The sequence below is a fragment of the Pelodiscus sinensis genome, chromosome 9 (genome assembly GCF_052426305.1).
Source record: "Pelodiscus sinensis isolate ZL-2025 chromosome 9, ASM5242630v1, whole genome shotgun sequence".
Lineage (NCBI taxonomy): Eukaryota > Metazoa > Chordata > Testudines > Trionychidae > Pelodiscus > Pelodiscus sinensis.
This window is the reverse complement of record NC_143060.1, coordinates 44598081-44615548: the sequence shown is the minus strand read 5'-3', so window position 1 is coordinate 44615548 and position 17468 is coordinate 44598081. Positions and strand designations below refer to the sequence as shown.

The window sequence follows — 17468 nt, the reverse complement described above, 5'->3', positions numbered from 1 at the left end:
AACATTGAAGACCCAATGACACCTCCTGGAAAATGTTGAAAAACATTCACTTTAGAAACAATTGTAACATTGTGCTATCATGTTTTCTCTAGTTTTGCTCCTTTTAAAATGTATTATGAAAGAGTCTTGCAGGAAACCAGAATCACTGTTCTTTCAGATTCAGTTTTCAAAAGTATGTGGAAATGAAGATAAATGAGCACCAGCCAAAACTCGTGTGCAAGCCCAAGTTACTCATAAAAGGTGTTGTATATATTGATTTTGAAAACTTTGGTCAAACAGTATCCAATAATCATATTTTTTTACTTCCAATCATAATTAATTCTGTGGTTTCATACAAATTGTTTTTATTTTCTTCAATTTTCATTTTCCCCCCTGTGGATATCTATACCTTCTCAGAAGAAATATTTGTATTGTACATTAGCAACAAATATATACTTCCTTAGTATGGAAGAGAATCAAATGCTCAAACATCCAATTTTTTCCTTATTCTGCTCCTAAATTAAACCTTCTACATATTGCTCAAACCTTCAAAATATCCCTCAAAACTATGGAATTGATTCTGCAACTAATTGTGATTGGGCTGAGCCTTTTTTAAATTCAAAATTCAAAATGATTTTTGAAGTCAAAGAGACTCAATTTTCTTAAATTTCTATTTAATTTTTTTGTCTGTGTTTATCACACTTGTTAAATTTTCTCTGAAAAATATGAGTAGGTGGCGTGTGTGTGAGAGAAAGTGTTCCTGTCTCTTACTAATTTTTTCTCTGAGAGAAAAAATAGAGAATGTAGTAAAACCCTACTTTCATTTTTAAATACTCTTCCCACTCCCACTTCGGATATGTCTAGACTACATGCCTCTGTCGCTAGAGGCATGTAAATTAGACTACCCGACATAGTCAATGAAGCCGGGATTTAAATTTCCCTGGCTTCATTAAAATAAAAATGGCTGCTGCACTGTGCCGGCTCAGCTGATCATCGACACAGCGCGGCAGTCAAGACACGTATTGGTCAACAGGGAACACCTTTGTCGACCGCTCCCTTATGCCTCGTGAAACGAGGATTACAAGAGCAGTCGATAAAGGCTTCCTCTGTTGACTGATCCATGTCTTGACTGCCACGCTGTGCCGCCTATCAACTTAGTTGGCACAGTGCGGTGGCCATTTTTATTTTAATGAAGCCAGGGATATTTAAATCCTGGCTTCATTGACTATGTTGGGTAGTCTAATTTACATGCTTCTGGCGACAGAGGCATGTAGTCTAGACATACTCTTCATGTAGTCACGGGAAAAAGTATTGTGGGAGGAGGGTAGGAGGGAAAAAGATAATTAAAAGGGAGTTAGAGTGTCCTACGTTTCTCACTTTTTTTTCTTCCCAACTCATTTAAAGAGTGGAAAACAGGGAGATGGAAGCAGCAGAGAACTTTGCCAAAATTTCCCCTTACATTGAAATTAAAAAAAATTGTTGATTTTAAAAAATAATTTTGAATTGTATTTGTTGAAAAGGATCTTCGAAGTAATTTTGATTAGCTCTACTATTTACTACTCATTCAATAGTAGGCCTATTGTTACCTTCTTTACTGAGTAGTCTTGTAGCACCTGAGCCCTGGTCTACACAAGGGAGTTAGTTCAAAGTAACTCCTCTTATTTCAAATTAACAAGTGGAGCGTCCATGCTACTTCAAATAACGGGCTGGTTATTTTGAATTCTGAACTCCTGCTTGTCATGAGGAATAACACTCATTTCAAAATTGTATTTCAAAATAGCATTAGTGTGGACGCTTACCTGTTGCTATTTCAAAATAATTGGCCTCTAGAGGCCTCTCACAGCTGCATTTGTGGTCACTCTGGCTACACCCCTGACAACTCCAATGCTCCCCTTCTCCTGAAGAGTTTAAAGCTGCAGGGCAGAAGGGAAAGGGCTCGTGGTACCAGGTCAGCCCTGCTAGCCCTGTGCCACACAGCACTCTGTATTGGAGCCATTAGTGATCCCAGCATTCCCTCGGTGCTCTCCATGGCTGCCAGCACTCCTGCAGCACCTTCCAATGCCCCTAGCCAGGAGCAAAAGAGGTCACTGCCTGGACTTGTGCAGAGAACCTGGTTCTCACATTGAGGTCTGGGGAAAGAGACCAACATCCTGGATCTAGGCACTAGGACGTGGAACACCAACGTGTATGGCCAGATGACACCAGCCTGGCAAAGAAAGGGCACACCAGGTGTAATGGACCTCCCCCGACCCATGCTTTATGGAATGGACTTATGGACATGAATATACATAAGTCAAAGGTGCTTTGAGCAAATTATTTCATGTAAATTATCAGTCTTCATGTCATGATCTGCTGGTTCTGTTCATCTTACTTTGACATATGTATCATTTTCAATGTAAATTTAGGCATACAGAATGGGGAATACTTTGTGGGTTTTAAATGTGTGAATGAGAGACATGGAGAGTGTTACCCTGGATGTTTTGATGATCAACTGTTAAACAATCTCTATTGTCCTTAAATCTGAGCAGTGGTTGGTAGGGAGTGGCCTCAATTCCTTAAAAAAGAATAGGAAAGCAGGGGCCTAGGTCTTTTGTCTGGGCTGCGCCTGAAGGAAGGAGACTTCTGAACCTCCCCTTTAGGTGGACGGAGGCACACTTGACCACCATGCAGCACCTGATGAGCCTGGCATTGAAGTTCTCCTGGGTGGGGTCCAGGCTGCCCACATAAGGCTTCATGATCCATGGGAGCAAGGAGTAGCCTGTGTCATCCAGGATACACATGGACATGTCCACATCCCTGTTCTTTGAGGTTGCGGTCAGGGAGAAAAGTGCCAGTGTGCATCCTCTAGACAGGCTCTAGTTTCAGAATATGCAGGCATCATGTGCCTTCCCCCACCATCCAATGTAAATGTCTATGAACCTTCCCTTGTGGTCCACCAGGGACTGTGGCACCATCGACAGGTACCCCTTTCTGTTTTGTATAGTCTGATACACAGTGGTTGGAGGTTAGGATGGGAATGTGGGTGCTGTCTATGGCCTCCTCTCAGTTGGTGAAGCCCATGGTGGCAAAGCTAGTGATGATGGGGTTGACATTCCCCAGGGTGTCAACTCTCCATAGCAATATCGTGTTGATGGCCTTGACCACCTGCATGAACATGGCCACAGGCATAGATTTCTCCATGCTGAACTGGTTCTTCATGGAGCAGTAGCTGTCTAGCATGGGGAGCTTCTATAGGGTGATGGCAACGAGCTTCTGCAAGGTCTACAGGGGGATGGTGGGTCTCAGCTGGGTGTCCTTTCATCCTGAGGGCAGGGGCAAGCCATTCACCGAGCTCCAGGAAGGTGGCCTTCTGCATGTGGAAGTTCTGGAGCCACTGCGGGTCGATTCATCCCTGCAGGACGATGTGGTCAGAACTGGTCTCCCACCACCAGAAGCAGCATTCCACTGTGTGCAGGGGATTGAGGATCATTTGCTGCATCAGGAGTGCCAGGGCCTGAATGAAAAGGTCCCCCAGTCTGGGCTGGTTGTTGTCATCATGAAGCAGCTCATGGGCAGTGTGGATAAACTGCACCATGAGGCACAGCATGAGGCCATGACCTTGGCACTGCTTTGCAGCAGCTCTTGCTCCATGTTGTCAGTGCTGTGTGCCACAAGGACAACCAGAGCACACAGCGTGAGTTTGGTGTCCAGAAAAGAGGCAGGCAGTTGAGAAGTGGCATGGGAGATTTGGCTGTACAGAGAACCATTTCAAGCACGTGTCTCAACTAGCCTCAGTAAGCAGCTATGGGAAGTGTCTGCCTTCCTGATGCTCTCCTCGAAGTGCATCTGGGGGATTTAAATGCGATGCAGGCTCCAATCAGTGTGGATGTGCTATTTAAAAATAATTCTGTGCTATTTCTATGCTACCATGAGGTGTGGACGTGCTATTTCAAAACTGTTATTTTTGGGAGTTGTTATTTGGAAATAAGTTATTTGGAAATAATTCCCTAGAGTAGACTTGCCCTTGGAGACTAATATATATATATATATATATATATATATATATATATAGTATCATGACCTTTAGTCGGCAAAACCCATGTTTTGCCCATGAAGCTCATGATACTATATTTATTAGTCTCTAAGGGCTCATCTAGACGACAGAGAAGATTCAATCTCACTTTCAAAAGCTCTGCTTTTGAAAGTAAAAGTAGTCAAGACGCGTTTTTTTCAGCAACCGACCCCTTTTTCGAAATGCCGCAGAAACCTCTGCTTTCGAAAATGAGATCAGAGGAAGATATGCAAATTCCCACAGAATTTTCATATCCTCTTTCAAATCTTTTCAGTAGTCTAGATGAGCCCTAAAGTGTTACAGGACTACTCATTTTTTTTTTAATTTTCATACTAACACAACTACCCCTCTGAGACTTCTTTACTGAATACTGTTGTTCAAAACTACCTTGTTCTTTTTTGTTCTGTCCCTTTTTCTTGGCATTTTTGACAATCTTATTGCTGAATGGCTACACAGTCCCTCATTTCTTCTGAAACAGAGGAAACACTTCGCAATAAACTATACAACACTATTTTGATAATGGCACAATTTACAGATCTTGAATGCCACCTAAAATATTGGGGAAAAGCAATTTTGCAAGAGAATGTTCAATCTGCTTCTATGTTTCCTTTTTCATCTATTTTTGCTTCCAGAACACTTTCACTGGTTTCTTTTTGCTCCCCTGATAACTTTGGTAAATTTGCTAATAATGCACAAACCTCAACAGCACCATAGTCACCTTTTATAAGATTTATTTTATATTTTGTTTATATTCCTGTTGTATGCATTTCACCAATTCTAGTCATTCTTTCTCAAACTTAGCATTTTGCTCATCCTTTCTATTTATGACTTGCAGCTTCCAGCATCATATTGTATCCTTTATATCCATCTTTTTTTTATCCTGTAGAAACAATGATTTGGGAAAGAAAAAGACTCCGTGTAATGAAAAAAGTGATAGGTACAGTAGAGAACAGATCTGGAACTGAATCTTTAGCTAAAGAAAAAGGGGAAAATGTACATTAGAAATCTCATGAAAAAGCCTCAGTTTCTCTACTACCAAGTTAGGTTGAACTAGCTACTAGTTGTTTATACACTGACATTAAAATTACAGTGCTATCTTCATAATATGCTGGACCCATCCTTCCATTTAAAAATGTTCAAATGATTGGGAAACAATTTAAAGCAACATCTACTTTTTGTCATACTGTGTTTGTTTGCTTGACTCCAAAATATACATATGAAGAAACAGGCCGAGTAAACTCAACCCAGAACCTGCATGGGGGAAAACCCAAAGTATCTTTGAATCAAGAGATACTTTCCCCCAGAGCAGGCAGAGCTACAGCAGCATCGGCCAGAGCCTCTGTCACCTTTGTAATTTGTTTGGGCCCCTGGACAGTTGTCACCTCTTTTCCCTCCCCCTTGTTGGTGGGCCAGTTAAGAAGAAAAATGTCAAAACTTTTTGTTTGATTGCATCAGGAAAAAAAGATGTAGTGTGACTGAATCCATTGGGGGTTGATATATAAGCGCTCCAGTGTAATTACACAAAAATTATTTTCACTCAGCCGTTCCACCACCTGAATGAAATGGTAATTTCCCTAATCATTTCTCCAGTTATAAAAGTGTCTTAAAATAATAAGTCTCAGAGGGGTAGACATGTTAGTCTGTAACTTTGAAAACAATGAGGAGTCCTGTGGCACCTCAGAGTCTAACTTAAAATAATAGTAATAGTAATTAATAACACCCTGACCAGCACTTTATTTTGCAGCTACTGGAGCATCACCATCTACTCTTGAACATTTTCAAAAGACTTCAGAACCACTGTCCTAATTTTATGCAGCTAGATAGACAATTAACTTACCAAAACAATGCAAGACAGAATGCAAGTCTCTGTCCAAAACCAATAACCAACATAGAAGTATATTAACATCTCAATTGGTGAAATTTAGTCCTGTGCAGAGGGACAGCCAAAGGCCAAAGCACCCCTTATGGCCCATTTAAGCAACTAAAAATGTAAATTCTTGGGGCAGAGACTCTCTCTCTTATTATGTGCATATATAGCATTTAGCAAAAGGGGCCTTAGGATAGATTGGCACTGAAGAGCCATATAACCAAGTAATTAAAACTTTTGGGCCTGTATGATCATCAAAACACAAAATCTCAGTTAAGGAACAAGTCAAGCAGTGCAAAAATAAAAAAAAATGCATTGCCTATTACTCATTAAACATTTATAACAACATCTGGAAGGAGGGTCCTGACTATGGGAAGATTTTCCCCCTCTGCTCCCATTGACTACTCTCCTTCTCAGAGCCTTTCATCCTCCTTGATAGCGCAGGGGCTGTCTGACTGGAGGTGGGACAATTCTACAGTGTCTGGAAAGCCTCATTTACGTACCTCTCTGTCTCCCTCAGCTCCTCCAGTTCAGCCATCCTGGCCTCCAAAGCCTGTATGTGTCTCTGAGGGCCAGGAGCTCCTTGCACCGAATGCACATATAGGCCACTCACCCACAGGGCAGGTAATCATACATGCTACACTGAGTGCAGTAAACAGGATAGCCCTCACTCTGCTGCTGAGCTTCTGCCTGCATTCTTTCCTACAGCTACCTAGGTTATTGATAGGGTTTCTAGTTAATCAAAACTTCCTGATTTAAAATGTTTAAACTAAACTAAAAAGAATGACAAGTGTACCTTGGCCCCTTCCCTTTGCCCTTCCAAACTCCCTCTCAAAGCTCCCTGGTTACTGACTCACTGCTTTATAAAGCCCCGGCCTGCCTGATAGCCCCGCCCCCCTGACTAAGGCTCAGTCAATTAACAGAGGCTTCTAGATTTCAAACCTTTAGAAGCTCACACTGTGGCCACAGCACATGCTCCTTCAAACAAACAAACAAACAGACAAACACAAGCTCAGCCCACAGCAAGTAACCCCCAAACACACGTCACAGACAGCCATTTACCTCAAGGGTCCCATATTTGCTCCTTCTTTACCTGGAGAACTCTCTCTCAAAACTAATTTTGTATGTGTTAATTTTTCAAATAATCATGCTCGTTTTTATAAGCATAATTATGGACACAGCTATGTTTTTTGTAAGGTCACAATATTTCACCTGCATCTCCTAAAGTTGTGTTCACTGCATGGATGAAGCAGGCATGATTATAAGACACTTAGAACTATAAAAGATAAATTAACTTTCTCTCATTTCATAGGTAAATATTTGCAACTATTTTAGTAAATATTCTTGGACCAAAAATAGATTACAACACATAATACATATCTTTACAAATACATGAGGATTTACTGAAACACGTTTGAGTGACTAAAGAAAATGAGCTGTTATTGTACATGGAAACTATTTCTGTTTCTTAAAAAAATCATTTTATGGTCACAAGATAAGGAACACAATGAGATTGTTTGCTAATTAACAAAATAAGCCATGCTAGTCTTTCTGGTTTTGAATGTGTAAACTTGAAGACAGTTTAAAGCTCTTACTGCCACCTGTCTACAACACCAAACGGTTTAGATTGTGAAATCATTTGAAGGATTTTAAATGCATCTTCCATACTTTTAAGGGTGTATATGTATCTATATTCCTTGAATAATTTTGAAATGTTTAACCACTGGGTTAAAAGTCTCGGAGGGATAGCCATGTTAGTTTTTATTTATTAATCTGTAAGTCTCTAAATTGCCACAGGGCTCCTTGTTGTTTAATCACTGTGGTGCTTTACGCCAGCTAGTTTTAGCTTGATTGAGCCAAAGGGAGAGTAAAGGGATAGATAGCTATCACATAATACAGTAATTGTTATTATTTTTCATATCATTCTTAAGTTGGGCCAAAATATGTTTTTTTTTTAATTTTTGCCAACAATCACGTTGGAAATTAATGATTAATATGGTGATGTGTGGTTCCTAGTAGTTTCTCTCTCTCTCTCTCTCTGTCACACACACACACTCATGCTCACATTCACTCTCTCTCTCACACACACACACACATTTTAGAGGAGCTAACAGGATGATCACCTGCTTACATGCTTAGCTATAATGTATCGGGGAGGGGAAACTACATGATCATTGGGGACACTAATTTTAGTCATACATACTGTAGGTCTCATGCTGCCAGTGATAAATTATCCTTGGACTTTCTAAATATTGTAGATGACAATTTCGTAGCTCAAAAATACCCCTAGCCAGCATAAGAGAATTCTTTATTAGACCTTGTTCCAACAGAGAACAAGGACCTGAGCATAGAATAAAAATTAAAAGTAGATTTTAAATCTCACCTGATTTAGAGTAGTAGTGTAGGCAGCTACAAAAACAATATATAACAAATGGAGGAAAAGGGGAGTTGATAGTAATGAATACAAATAAAACATTGGAAACTGTATAATCCTAATAACAAAAGCAAAGGGGCACAAGGAGAAATCTATGACTAACAGAGCTAAGGGTCACAAGGAGGTATTTAAAATACATTTGGAACCAAAAATCCTGACAATTGTATTGTTCTGTTAGTAGATGGAAATTATGAATTTATCAATAATAATGTAGAAGAGGCAGGCATGTGCAATAAATATTTCTATTCTATTTTGCGGGGGGGGGGGGAGGGAAACAGACAATATATTTCATCTTATGGTGATGAAAATACTCTTTCTATTCCACTACTATCTCTGTAGGATGCTAAATGGTAGCTACCAAAATTATAGACATTTTTAAAGCAGGAGATATGTAACACTTTTGATAGATTTGGAAGAGTTGGCTGAGGAACTGCCTGGACTGCTAGAGTTCATTTCCAATAAGTCTTGAAGGGAGAGTCCCAAAAAACTAGAAGAACATTAATGTTGTGCCAATTTTTAAAAAGGGTAAAGGGGGTGATCAGTTTGTCAGCTTGACATTAATTCCTGGCAATGTAAAGGCACAACTGATATGGAACTGAATTAATAAAAATTAATGGAAGGTGACATGAATAAGGTAAACCAACATAATTTATGGAAAATAAATCCTGTCAGACTACTTTTTGTATGATAAGACTACATGTTTGGTTAGTAAAAGTCATAGTTGTGATATAAAATACTCAGACATGGAATACGTTAAACAGATGTAAACCTGGCTAATAGATCTCAGAATGTAGAGGTTTGACCTCCATAGTCCAGCCTTCCATAGTCCAGCAACATCTGTGGTCCATCATCCCTGTGGGTGTTCCTGGGCTGGAGCACTCATGGGGAAAATCTGGGCCCCATGCTCAGCAACGCCTCCTCTTCCTTTCCAGAGCTTCTGGGGCACCACAAATAGCAGCTTTCAAGCTCAGGGAAGAAGGCAGAGATGTGGGGACAGGGGATGCTCAGGGGAAGAGGTTGTGGAGCCCTGTGAACAGGGGCTAGGAGCACAGCCTTATGGCCAGCAGTGAAAGGCAGGAATGAAGTCCTGTGGGGGCCGAGAGCCATTGCCAGCAGCGGGGCCAAGAGCGCAGCCTGGCAGCTGCAGGGTTGTGTTTTCAGTTGCAGGGCTCCATAGGGGAGAGGGATAGCTCAGTGGTTTGAGCATTGGCCTGCTAAACCCAAGGTGAGTTCAATCCTTGTGGAAGCCATTTGGAGCAAAAATTTGTCAGGGATGGTACTTGGTCCTCCTGTGAGGACAGGGGACTGGACTTGTTGACCTTTCAAGGTCCCTTCCAGTCCTAGGAGATAGGCAATCTCCATTAATTTAATTTATAATGGCTGTGTCCTCCTGAGTGCCATTCCCCCACGGCCACTCAGTCAATGCCCAGGGTGCCAGACCAGGAAGGTACAACCTATGTTTGTAAATGGGGAATCATCATTAAGCAGGTGTTTTTCCAGTGGGGGTCTCACTGAGATCTGTTCTTGGCCCTACTCTATTGAAGAACTTTATTAATGACAGAAAAGCATAAAATCATCACTGCTAAGATTCCAGGTGACACAAAAATTGGGAGAGTGGTAAATAATGAGGAGGACGGGTCACGGATACAGAATGATCTGGAGCACTTTGTAAACTGGGCAAAAGGAAACAATGTGTTTTAATATGTCTAACAGTAAATGTGCACCTCTGAAAACCAGGCATATAAGCCTGAATTACAGTGTGGGGAACTCTATCCTAGGAAGCAGTGACCCCGGAGAAGATCTAGGGGTTGTTGTCAATAATTAGCTGAAGATAAATTCACATGTGATGCTGTGGTCAAATATCCAACTGCAATCCTGGAACGTATAAAGAGGGAAATCTTGAGTAGGTGTAGAGCATGAGTGAGGAACCCATGGGCTGGATCTGGGCTGCGAGGCTCGGGTTCCCCCCATCCCAATAGCAGTGCGAGCCTGCGCAAGTATCCCAGTGCTGGGGGAAGAGACTTCAAGGTTGCATCAAGGCGAGCCATTGGCCTCATTCAGCCCATGGGCTCTGCCTGGCAGAGGGGAAGAAGCAGCTTTGCAAGCTGCCATTCCCCTTTCTCCCTGGCCAGGAGAATGGCAGCACAGGAAAGCTCTGTCCCTGTCTTGGCTTGCAGGCATGCCCCACCCATTGCTCCCACTGGCCAGGAATCACATCCTAGTCCTGCACCCTGTCTCCTGCCCAGACCCTTCATCTCCATCCTCATCCTGCACCTGCATCCTACTTCTTGCTCAGACCCAGCACCCCACCCCATTCGTGCAGCTTACCACCCACCCAGACCATGCACCCTCTCCCCTTGGCTGCTCCTCAGCAGCCCCCTCCTACCCACTGAAGCCCTTGTTTTTGGCCCCAGCCCAGAGCCTAGAAGACCCCTACAAAACCCACAAAATCTTCTCTCTGTAGAACCCCAGAAGAGATAATCCATCCTTGAGCATAAACCCTGAATCTTGGCACTTCCCCTTTCCTCCATTGGGCTAGAGTGCAAAGGGAACACTTGCACCCCAACTTGCATGAGTGAGGTGAGTGGGGGTTTTTTTTTTGGCTTATCAGTTGGGTACCACATTCATGATGGTTTGGGGTTTTTTTGCGTATGGCTCCTGACTGATTTTTCTGTTGCTCACTGGCCCCTGACCCAGAAAAGGTTGCCTACCCATGGTGTAGAGGTTTCTTTTACCTCTCTTTTTTGGAAGTCGTGCAACTTTTGCTGAAATACTACATCCAGTTGTTGTGCCCTCAATTCAAGAAAGATGTTGATAAATTGAAAAAGAGTTCAGAGAAGAGCCAGAAGAATGATTAAAATACTAGGAAGCAAGTAGTGATAGACTCCAAACAGACTTAACCTATTTAGCTAAACAATGAGAAGGTTAAGAGGTGAATTGATTATAGTCGATATCTACTGGGGGGAACAAATAATTAATAATGGTCTCTGCAGTTTAGCAAAAAAAAGTAAATATTATCCAAATACCCGGAATTTAAATTAGACAAATTCTAACTGGAAGTAAGGAATACATTTTTAACAGTGAGAAACATTGATCATTGAAATAATTTCCCAACAGTCAAGGTAAATTTTCTATCACTGACCATTTTAAAGTCAAGATTGGATGTTTTTCTAAAAGCTCTGCTTTATAAATTATCTTGGGTAAATTCTGTGGCCGATGTTTTGTAGGAGGTCAGACTAGACCACAATGATTCCAAGTTTTTCTGGACTTTTTGACATGTCTTGGCAACCAGTTGAACTTTCTCTTTGGTCTTGGTCATGCTCATTTCTTCATAATACTTACTCATACATTTTGCAAGTAGCTTTAGATTCTTTAATATCTGCATCAGTGAATAAGAAATTGAAAATAGCGTGACAGAGTTAGATTTTTTTCAGTCTTCCAAACGTACATAACTGACTGTAAAGCATATCTTTTCATGAGAAATGTTTTATGCTGGTTCATTTTCTGACTTCTCTCATTCCCATATTTGACCTTCAGAATTAATCTCAATTAAATGTACACATGAAAGAACATTGTTCTAGTTTCTCAATAAAACAATTATATTTTTATATTCATGAGGCTTTTTTCCTCCCTTCTTCCAATTATTTGCTTGTGACAAATTAGCAATGCCACCTCACCTTTTCTTTCTCCAAAGCCCCGCCCCTGCTCACTCCATCCTTCCTCCCTCTCCCACCCTTTCTTCCTTTCATCAGGAAAGGGGAGAGGGTTGGGGCAGAGGCTTTGGTCTTGGGCTAAGGAATCTGGAGCAGAAGAAGGGCTCTGAGCTGAGGCTGAGGCAGGGGTTGGGGTGCAGGAGGAGGTTCAGGGTAAGGCTCTGTACGGGAGTTTGGGTCTAGGGATGCTCAGGGCTAGGGCAGGGGCTTGGGGTGCAGGAGGGGGTACATAACTGGGATAGGGATTAAAGGATACAGGCTCCAGCTGGACATTGCTTACCAAAGGTGGCTCCTTTGTGGTGGTGCAGTGAGGCTAAGGCAGGCTCACCCCTGCTCTGGCCCTGCACCACTCTCAAAAGCCGCCAGCAAACTCCCTCCATCCTAAACCCTGTTGTGCCCACACCCCCATTCTGCAGAGATAGAATACAGGGTGGGAGAGGAAAACATCTTCAAGACAAAGGGTAGGAGGTGCACAGCAGTCAGGGGAGAGGCAGCTGAAGTGCTGCACTTGATAGCCTCTTGGCCAAACCAGTCAAGATCACCTCCCAGAGGCTCCAAGATCTACCAGTAGAATCTGATCTACTGGTTGGTGACCACTGCACTAAGGAGTAGGTGACCTGAGGAAATCATGCTGACTCAGAAGATGTTCTAGTCCAATCTGTTACTTATGAAAAACAAAACAAAATCCCGAAGAATTCATAAAAGAGCTAAGATTATGTTAATTTTAGCTGACACGTCAATATGCATTTTATGCAAACATTTATTCTGTTATTCCAGGGATGGGCAATAAAATGGTGGCAGTTTGGAAGGGTTAGCCCCAGGCTAGCTGCCACCACTATATTTACTTGTGGGAGACTGCAGCTTCCATTGGCTGTGGATCACCATTCCTGGCCAATGGGAGCATCAGGAAGCAGCGCAAACCGGGACACTGCTTCTTGCTGCTTCCATTGGCTGGGAACGATGATTTGCACCCAATAGGAGCTGTAATCACCCATACCTGCGGAGGCACAGGTAAACATAGCATCCCATATACCATATGTTACTTTGGGGCACATTGCAACAGAGTGTATTCTTGATGCCTTGTTTGTTTCAGGAATGCGCATATTGCTACTGTATCATCTCCAGAGCTGTGTGTGAAAATACTAGACGCACTATGACTTGACACTTAAAAACAAGTTTTGTTTGTTTGTTTGTACGTTTGTATGTATGTTTGTTTGTTTTTAAAAACCCCACTCTCCCTGAATAACTTACTATCTGAGATCACTGGATGAAATCCTCTCTTGCAATCCTGCTCCAATTTGAGCTGGGATCAGTGGAAAGCCAGTGAAGTGATGCTGCTAGTTAATTTGTTATTTTGTTTTTGGAAACAGTGTCACGTTTCAGCCAGAATAACTACATTTACTAATCTCTAGATCTCCTAAAAAGCAGTTAGCACCATTAAAGTGGGAATGTATATAAATACCAAATCAATAAATGCACCACAGTATTGCCTGTATTTAATAGAAAGTACACCATAGTAAATGTACACCATAATAAATGCTTCTTTTTAACAGCACTCACTGTACCATATATATTCGGACAAACCTATATGTAAACATATGTTTATATGCAAGCATATCTTACTGAGCAAGTAAAAACTTTAGACATATAGGGTATGTCTACACTACCCCGCTAGTTCGAACTAGCGGGGTAATGTAGGCATACCGCACTTGCAAATGAAGCCCGGGATTTGAATTTCCCGGGCTTCATTTGCATAAGCGGGGAGCCGCCATTTTTAAATCCCAGCTGCTTCGAACCCCGTGTAGCCCGGCTACACGGGGCTCGAACTATGTACGAGGTGTACCGGTAGTTCGGAATAGGAACCTAGTCCGAACTACCTAGTTCGAGCCCCGTCTAGCCGCGCTACACGGGGTTCGAAGCAGTGGGGATTTAAAAATGGCGGCTCCCCGCTTATGCAAATGAAGCCCGGGAAATTCAAATCCCGGGCTTCTTTTGCAAGTGCGGTATGCCTACATTGCCCTCCTAGTTCGAACTAGGAGGGTAGTGTAGACATACCCATAGATACTAAATTAAGTACTCTTGATAAGAATACATTTAAACTGTTATTTCCAGAGGCACAGAGAGCAATAAGACACCTAGCTCCCACGGAAAGTTGATGAAAGTTGGGCACCTCACTTTATAAAGAGCATCCTTAGATCATGAGCATCATCAATCAGGTATCCCCATATTACACAGAATAATGCCTACCCAATATTAAGGAATGACCATAGAACAAAGAGAAGGTTTTTGAGCTGAAAACACTAGTAGAGACAAATATATAAAAAAACATGAATAAATGTTATATATATTGCTGATTCAGCTCTGTTTTTCTTTTAAGTTAGTTTGGTACAAATACCATAGTGAACATTTGAATATGCATTATGCTGGCAATCAAGAAACTTTCTATACAGTAGTGTTCATGCTATACTTCCTCCCCCTGCTAAATTATTTAATTATAAAAGACAGGTTTTCTCCTATCAGGTGTTACCAACAAATATTCCTGCTGCTTCCTGATGAACATGAGTTTAGAAGCAGTTAGATACAATTTTACCACTTACAATTTTCACAGGTTTGCACCTGCAATTATTTGTGGGTGCAATTTGTCATTTACATATAAGGTACATGACATCTAAATGCCATAAACTGTGAACATATATAATTGCAGATGCAAATTTATATCTGCAATTATCTGTGCCTGCAAATTATAGTCTCATAGGAGGCCCTGTTAGTGTGGCTGAAAAATGGACCCATAGTATCATGTGCTTTCTAATTACTTTCCCACAAATTTTAAGACACATTTTTTCTTCCTATCCTACCCTATTAGCAAACTGTATTTTCTTTCTCCATTTTTCTATTTAAAAGGTTATTAAAATGCTTTAAAAGAAGAATTAGGTAAACCCCGGGAAAGAAAAAATATTGTAGATGTGAAGAGTGTTTGTCACTTCTTTTCTGTGCCATGTTGTGTTTTAGCTGCAAATGGACTTTTATAATGGTTATATTAATATTTTATTGAAAGCAGTCCTGCATAATTTACTTCCAGAATCATGCCATGAGTCCATTAATACACAAAAATGGGTGTTTTCTCATACACATTTGATTTCCCCAGGTATTCACCTGGACCCTGATATATACTGCCAATCTATATTATAAATCTTCAGGTTTCCATTTTAAAAGAAATACACAATAATCATTTCTCTCTATATATTAGGATATGGAGCAAAACCATACTATGATACATATTATGATACATGAATTTTAATCAAAGAGAATTGTGCACATTTCATTGGGGAATCAGATACTTGGGTGGAGGTTTCAGTTCAGAATCTCTACCAAAAATTATCAGTATTAAAATTAGAAATGTATATTGTCAACTTAGGTGCCGGAAGGGGAAAAAAAGCTCATGAAACTTACAGTTGTTACATTGTCACTATAGTGAAAAGTAAGGCTGCTGTTTTGTTGAGTAATACAGTCATTGTGAAATGCCCTGTTTCAGTTGCTGAAGGTGTTACCCACTTGTTAACCATACATCAAATATTTTTAGTGCTCTTCCACCATAGGCGACCTACAATCTCATACATGTCTGATAGGTTCTTAGTTTGTTGAGTGCCTTAAGACATGTTGATTAGATCCTTGGCACAATAATTTTGGAGCATCTCTTTCCTGTATTGGTGCTTCCATTGAATTGGAAATAATTTTGTCCCATTATCTTTTGGAGGCATTGAGTCCTTGTACCTGACCATGGTGTTTTTAGTTTACCTTTCTCTTAGGAGTATATAGCTGGCAGTTGAAGCTCCTCAGTCTCAGGAGCCAACTTGGAAACTATCTGGTGTGAACTGGTGTCTCTTATTAGGCAATACATTTTTTTGTGTGATTTGAGATGGAGTGGAGGGGTATAGCAGGGACTGACTTGCTGCTGCAGTGCCTCGTACTGGTTGCTGAGGAAATTAGTTCTGTTCCTCAGCAGGGTGCCTTCTCCTGTCTGATGTCTTGCCTGTCATTGCTCTCTGCGCCGCTGTCTCCACTGTCAGAACCCATGTCACTCCTTGGGGACTGTGTCACCCTCTTTGGATACTGCCCTCTGATGTGCCTACCAGACCATTCTCTTCCCTTTTGAGAGTGAATCAGTAGTCTTCAGTCCTGACACCTTACTAAGTAACCAACTACAGCTCTAAAATGTAGCCTCTAGCCTCAGAGGCAAGCCACAGTCAACAAAGGCCATGATCTGCAGTGGCTAGGTGTGGTACAAGAGTGGAGAGGGGAGACCCAGGCCCACCCAGCACTCTGGGTCCCAACTCTGGGATCCTCTAGTGGCAGCCTTGTCCTTCCCTCCTTCCCTCCCCTTTATTGCTGCCATTCCCCAGGGCCTCTTCCCCATGTCTTTTGCACCTTCTTGGCCCTGGTATCAAGGCCGTAGTCTGGGAGCTAACAGACTGGAGCCTCTCTCTCCATCTCTCCTGAGCCTTCCCAGCAGTGCTCTGTCCAAGGTGGTATCTCTCTACGGGGAGCTAGTCCTTCACCTTTGCTGGCCAGAGCAAGAGTGACCTCTCCTCTGTCCTGCAACCTTTTTATAAGACCCGGTTTGGCCCTGATTGGCTGTTTCCTCCTTGCACTGATTAGTCAGGGTTGCACAAGCCTCCTCTGGCTTGTTTGCTGGAGTGGGCTACAGCACCACTATTAGGGGGAATAAAATATCAAGAACAGTAACTTCATCAGCTTCTTTTAGATTTCTCGGTAGGTGGCATGTTAAAGTGAGAGGGAAGAAAAAGGCAATGAAACGGATCAATAGAAAAAAATAAGAGAGAAAAAATTATTGAATGGGCTGGAAGGACATTCACCTTCCCTCTTCCAATCTTACTATAATATCAATACATAACATACAGCAGAACTTAAAAGGAAAATTTAAATAAGATAGAGATAATTCACTGAACAGTACCTAGGTGAAAATAGAGAAGTGAAATTAATATTCTAGATGAGTGCAGACTATTTCAAACTAGTGACATGGTTGATGTGTGATTCCTCACCATTGCTGAAATATTTGTTCTTATCAAGAGAAGCTAAACAATTTAACAAGATTTTCTTATTTTGAGGTTTCTTAATTTTAAGAACAGATTAGACATACACCTGTCAAGGATAGTCTAGATAATACTTAGTGCTGCCATGATTGCAGGGGACTGGACCAGAAAATCTCTTGAGCTTCTTTCCAGTCTTATGATTCTATGAACTATTAACAGACCTATATATCACTTAATGGTTGTAAGCCATTATTAGGAACATAGATTTTAGGCATGGTAACTTTAGTCTGGTATCCTGTTGCCAACTGTCTTTAGTACCACATTCTTCAAAATAAGCCGCCAAAACTCAGTATGCACAAGGTTGTCAAAAATA

At 41.4% G+C, this 17468-nt stretch overlaps 1 long non-coding RNA gene across 1 annotated transcript in view; it reads right to left on the bottom strand.

Moving 5' to 3' along the window:
* Positions 1 to 6856, bottom strand: part of LOC112545246 (uncharacterized) — a 34721-nt gene extending 27865 nt beyond the window's left edge. Inside the window, exon 1 of the long non-coding RNA XR_012906116.2 lies at positions 6401 to 6856. This is a non-coding gene — a long non-coding RNA (uncharacterized LOC112545246). The remainder of the gene's footprint in view (positions 1 to 6400) is intronic.
* Between the last annotated feature and the right edge of the window lie 10612 nt (positions 6857 to 17468).